The sequence below is a fragment of the Triticum dicoccoides genome, chromosome 1B, assembly GCF_002162155.2.
Source record: "Triticum dicoccoides isolate Atlit2015 ecotype Zavitan chromosome 1B, WEW_v2.0, whole genome shotgun sequence".
Classification (NCBI taxonomy): domain Eukaryota; kingdom Viridiplantae; phylum Streptophyta; class Magnoliopsida; order Poales; family Poaceae; genus Triticum; species Triticum dicoccoides.
The window spans coordinates 318,391,513-318,398,277 of NC_041381.1; positions in this window are offsets into that span (position 1 = coordinate 318,391,513).

Here is a 6,765-nt window from a genome sequence, read left to right on the forward strand (position 1 = left end):
CCGATCCAGAACTGGATCGGGGGGGAGGGGGAGAGAGCGAGTGGTGCGAGTGGGGGAGAGTGGGGATCGGGTGGGGGTTAGGGTTCGGGGAGGTGGCCTTGTAGGCCAGAGAGGAGGGCCGGCTGGGCCTGGTGGGCCGGCCGGTGCGGAGGCCAGCTGGGCCGCTCGGCCCAGCGTGGGGGGGGGTGTTTCTATTTTTATGTTTTTTTTGCTTTGTTTTCTGTTTTCTTTTCTATTTTATTCTTTTAACTTCTGTTTTATAAAATATAAATACAACTCCTAAATTAATGTTATAATTTATTCTACTGCCCCAAAAAGTTTGACACCTAATAAAAATAGTTTGCATTATTATTAATTATAAAAGGCATTTAATTAATTGTAACAACTGCTGTTTTAATTACTCTAGAGCCTTTAACATATTATAAAATTGTGGTTTCTCCACAATAATTACCTGTGCATTATTTTGTTCACTCCGAACATTTTAGTTTTAAAATTTGAAAACTTTTATTGTTTACTTGATTTTGAATTTGAATTTGAATCGGTTTTTGAATTAACGAGAGATTAGCAACATGGTTTAATGGTGACGTGGCATCATTAGCGAAGGATTACTGTAGCGTGACTATCCGGGCGTCACAATTCTCCTCCACTACAAGAAATCTCGTCCCGAGATTTAAGAGGGGGACTAGGGGGAAAGGTCTGGTTACGAAATCCTAACGAATCTTCTCGTCTTTGGTTGCTCTTCTTGAAGAGATCAATCCATTACACTGATGTCTTCATTCCTCTGCTTCAGGTCATCAGGATGAAGTCGGCATCCTTTCTTCGGGATCTTCATCGTATTTAAGAATAGGTATCGAGGCAGATCAGCAACGACAGAATGCTATAAGGGTAATAATCTGGGATTAACCCATGAATGAGCATATGAGTACCTCTCGAGTTGAACAAAACAAAACACATCGAGAGTAAAGTTGGAAGGTACAATAAGAAGTTTCAAGCGGATAGATAGTTGCTCGAAGTCTGAACCAGAGTGAGAAAGGGTTTCAGAGCAGCGAGAGTAAGTATTGCGTCTGATACCAGAATAGAGCATTAGGAAGGTGGCCCGTGAATTAAATACGAAGCCAAGCGCGAGGAATAACTTCGACAATAGGGTGTATAGGAGAGTCAGGTTTCGATCCTGTGGAACTGTGGGTTATGGGGCCACCATGTGGTTGAAAGTAGGAAGGGGGCCGACATTTTGCACGGTCATGATAGTAAGGTGTGCCAAAGGGTAGCCTGTCAGATATGTCGGCAACAACATCGATACCAAGGGCGAGGGACGAAGAGAACCATTTTCCTGCTCGTTGAACGAGGCGGGCCAATAGGCAAAGTTCTCGTCCATCGGTGGTTACCGGAATGTTTTCAACAATAGTAACAGGGTCTTGCTGACAGAGTTGTACACCGAGGTGTTTACATAAGCAGGAGAATATTACTGCTTAGATCATATAGATCACAAGAAAGGTTAAACAAAACAATGGAAAGGAAAAGGTGATCATCAGATCAAATAGAACGATGGAATGGAAAATATGTTTATACACCTATTTCAGGGGTATATCCTTCCCAAGGACAAACAGAACATGATAACCATGACATGATATTAAGTAAAAAAAGCCTCTAGGTGAGGGGAGAGAAATTTTCATGACATTATCCATACAGCGGTGTTTGGATAATTGAGCAAGAAACGTTTAGCATTGGGCTTGAAATGTTCTTTTTGAAACATCGGAGTACCATTGACATGCTTCGAGATAGCATTGACAGGGTCTTCAGGTGAAGATCCGACTTTAGAAACACGAAGGATCCATCAGGAATAACTTGTAGAATAAGTCTTACAATTTCCTCATGGAAGAATGGCTAAACTTGCTAAAAAGGATACTACAACAATAGGTCCTCCACCCAGGGGGGGGGGTGCTAGGCATGACATCATGTTACCGGGTCATCAAAGGACCAACATCATAACTCTTGGAAAGTTGTCCCAACCATCATATCTGACCGAGATTCAGATCCGATTGGTGTAATGATACCTCAGACTCAGGATGTCCGAGAAGAAAAGGCGCAACACAAATCGTTGAAATGGCATTGCAAGCTTCTCGGGAAATGAACTATGGGAGCGGGTTTCTGAAGCAATAGTTCACCATTAAACCAAGGAGAGGACAAGGAGGTGTCTGGTGAACTCAACGGCAATTCACCAATATTCCCAAAAGATGGATGTCCACAATTAAGTAAACAAGGAGATAACATTCGTCAGATCAAATGATATAAGGAAGTATGCTCGAGGAAAACATACACAATTAAACATTGGTTGAAAGGTGCGCCCGCAATATGGGTTGGGTTGCACGACCAATGTTAGAATGGTAATGCAATAATAAATAGCCTAAGAATGAACTTTCGACCATTAACTTCAAAGAGATAGGGTTGCTAGAAGGAAAGAATCCAAACAACACCGTTCACTTGTTGGAATTAACACAGGGACCAAGAAAGAATGGTGATGGTGAGAAGTATTTCTATGTCAAGAATTCTCAAGAGGTGGAACAAATCTCAGAACATTCTTGACATAAAGGATGGTAATACTCCAAGGTAAAGAAGAACAATTGCAGGATAGCAAGGAACTCAAGGTATAACACTAAACATGAACAAGCTTGTGTTGGTGGGAGGGCAATAAAGTGGTCGACGATAATACAATTCATCGAGGGCAAGAATGGTATGTCTCATCATGAATTCAATTGATATCCTGGATGAGCTCAGAATGTTGATGATCATGACACCTTTGTCGCGAGAGTTCATGAAGATGTAATCGATCGGTAACGACATCAAGTCAAGTAATGATGAAGTGAAAGGTTATTGGAACCAAGGGTACGACACAAACTCGAAACCAAGCTTGTTGTTCAAGGCGAAATGATATGACGATGAGGATCGACATAAGGTTAGTACATCGTCGAAAATTGGTGCTCCGAGAATAAGGACCAGGTAGCACAGTTAGAATCGTCATGACAATGATATAGACAAACAGGCTAGGAATGGCGTGATCGGGTACAAACTCGTACTTATAGAAGCTTACCGAAGAGTTGTTGAACCGTAGTGCGGACTCGGTTCAGTTATCGGTGTCTTTGAGTGTTCAATAACTCAGAGCCCGCGAAAAATTGGAATCGGTGGGAAGGTAGCACTTGATGAAGAACTCATAAAAAGTTATGCAGTTCCATGATAATCTCGAGATACCAGGGGGGTAATACTCAACACAAGATCAAAGTAAAGGTTGGACTGGTGTATTGATCCATAGAAGACAATTGTTTTAACTTGTCCGAGAAATGAGATCAAAGAAGAACAATCATGGTCGGAACCACGGTTGCAAAAAGGCCAGATCTCAGATATAAGATGAACTTATACCAAGGGAATAATTGATTTTAAAAGAAGCTTCGATGAGAAGATGTACATCGTGTCCATGGGCATGAACGCAAAGTTCAAGGTCGACTCCCACTTCTCCAATGCATAACCTTTCATTCACTTCTCACATTCGATGAAGTTGCAGTGTTGAAATTTTATCTGGTGAAGCACCAGAAGAGTATGACTCGTGAAAACTTTCGGGTTCACACGGTTTAGAGAAGGCATATGTTCAACCCATAGGAGCTTCTTAGAAACATATACCACAAGTTTCAAGAGTAAATAACACAAGCCCGAAAGCAGAGCATGGTTGGCCAAGCAGAGGATACAACTTAACAAGGGCATTATGTATCAGGGGAAGAACTCACAAGGTGATCAAATGTGAAGGACACTGTCGGATAACAATCCAACAAAGGACTTGATGGTCCACAAAGGATCTGATACGGGTATCGGTACTCAACTAGAGGAACAAGAATGCAAGGAGATCAGATTATAGAAACAACTGACTAACTCAATTGTCAAATGCAAAGGAATTTTGATTTCCAAATCAAGGGATCAGAAGCAATGCTCTGATTAAGGATGGATAAGTTGAATAGCCTTAGGGTACAATCAACGACAATTGGATTGGTCGAGAACCAATTCCAGTTAAAAGAATGGAAGCTCAGCCGGAAAGGTAATTTATAAGGATCAATAATGATTGCGTGTATTCGCAGAATATTGAGTCAACAGACTCAAAATGATAATGACAAGGAATGTCATTAAGACTACGAGACTTATGGGATTAACCATAATGCAAGCAAGCAAGAATTTCAAGAGCCAAAGGCTCCAGAGGATTTTCGGAAGATCGAATATTATTTTGAAGACTTTTGTGAAACACATGAACAACTGGGGATGAGCGGATACTCGACAAGTGCGAGAATTATCCATAGGGTATTCAGGTGACAAGGAATTGCAAGACAGTGGGCACAAAGTCTCAAAAGAGTTTCGGCGAGTAACTTCGAAATCTTCTGGTGCAGCCAGCGATCACCTGGACTGAAGGGGCTCTCCGGAGAAAGTATTTTCGAGAACCTAAAGTCAGATTTTAGTAAAAATTGTTTAACCCAAATAGAAGAGATGTCAGAGTCCCAGAGCATAGGTCGAGGAATAAAAGATCCTACTACCACCCAATGGCGACGTGGGCCCGTAAGGCACACAGCCAAGTTAGTAAAAGTTTTGCAATGACTAGACTCAACTTCGGCCAAGGAGTTGGAAAGGGGGATTCCTACATGCAGTCGGCTCTGATACCAACTTGTGACGCCCCCGATTTAATCGTACACTAATCATGCACGCAAATGTGTACGATCAAGATCAGGGACTCACGGGAAGATATCACAACACAACTCTAAAACATAAATAAGTCATACAAGCATCATAATTCAAGCCAGGGGCCTCGAGGGCTCGAATACAAGTGCTCGATCATAGACGAGTCAGCGGAAGCAACAATATCTGAGTACAGACAAGTTAAACAAGTTTGCCTTAAGAAGGCTAGCACAAACTGGGATACAGATCGAAAGAGGCGCAGGCCTCCTGCCTGGGATCCTCCTAAACTACTCCTGGTCGTCGTCAGCGGGCTGCACGTAGTAGTAGGCACCTCCGGTGTAGTAGGGGTCGTCGTCGACGGTGGCGTCTGGCTCCTGGACTCCAATATCTGGTCGCGACAACCAGAACGAAAGAAAGGGGGAAAAGGGGGGAGAAAGCAACCGTGAGTACTCATCCAAAGTACTCGCAAGCAAGGAACTACACTACATATGCATGGGTATATGTTTAAGGAGGCCATATCAGTGGACTGAACTGCAGAATGCCAGAATAAGAGAGGGATAGCTAATCCTGTCGAAGACTACGCTTCTGGCAGCCTCCGTCTTGCATCAAGTATAAGAGAGTAGATTGAAGTCCTCCAAGTAGCGTCTCCAAGTAGCATCTCCAAATAGCATCACATAGCATAATCCTACCCGGCGATCCTCTCCTCGTATCCCTGAGAGAGAGCGACCACCGGTTGTATCTGGCACTTGGAAGGGTGTGTTTTATTAAGTATCCGGTTCTAGTTGTCATAAGGTCAAGGTACAACTCCAAGTCGTCCTGTTACCGAAGATCACGGCTATTCGAATAGATTAACTTCCCTGCAGGGGTGCACCACATTCCCCAACACGCTCGATCCCATTTGGCCGGACACACTTTCCTGGGTCATGCCTGGCCGCGGAAGATCAACACGTCGCAGCCCCACCTAGGCAAAACAGAGAGGCCAGCACGCTGGTCTAAACCTAAGCGCACAGGGGTCTGGGCCCATCGCCCATAGCACACCTGCACGTTGCGTACGCGGCCGAAAGCGGAACTAGCCCCCTTAATACAGGAGCAGGCTTACGTTCCAATCCGGCGCGCGCCGCTCCGTTGCTGACGTCTGAAGTGCTTCGGCTGATACCACGACGTCGGGATACCCATAACTACTCCCGCGTAGATGGTTAGTGCGTATAGGCTCGTAGACGACTCAGATCAAATACCAAGATCTCGTTAAGCGTGTTAAGTATCCGCGAACGCCGAACAGGGCCAGGCCCACCTGTCTCCTAGGTGGTCTCAACCTGCCCTGCCGCTCCGCCACAAAGTAACAGTCGGGGGCCGTCGGGAACCCAGGCCCACCTCTACCGGGATGGAACCACCTGTCCTTTCAGCCCCCTCGTCAGAATCACTTGCGGGTACTCAATGAGCTGACCCGACTTTAGTCACCATCTGTATAGTATGTATGTATGTATAGTATATACCCGTGATCACCTCCCAAGTGATCACGGCCCGATAGTATAGCAAGGCAGACTGACAAGAATGTAGGGCCAATGATGATAAACTAGCATCCTATACTAAGCATTTAGGATTGCAGGTAAGGTATCAACAGATGTAGCGACAATGTCAGGCTATGCATCAGAATAGGATTAACGAAAGCAGTAACATGCTACACTACTCTAATGCAAGCAGTATAGAGGAGAATAGGCGATATCTGGTGATCAAGGGGGGGGGGCTTGCCTGGTTGCTCTGGCAAGAAGGAGGGGTCGTCAACTCCGTAGTCGAACTGGGCAGCAGCAGCGTCGGTCTCGTAGTCTACCGGAGAGAAGAGGGGGAAGAAACAATGAATACAATGCAAACAAAAGCATATCGATGCATGACATGACAAGTAACGATGCTAGGCGTGCCCTAACGTGGTATGAGGTGGTACTGGTTAAGGGGGGAATCATCCGAGAACGTATTCCCGGTGTTTCGTGTTTTCGGGCAGAGGAGCCGGAGGGGGAAAGTTGCGGGTTCGATAGGTTAGGGGGGTGTGGCGGACGAACGGAC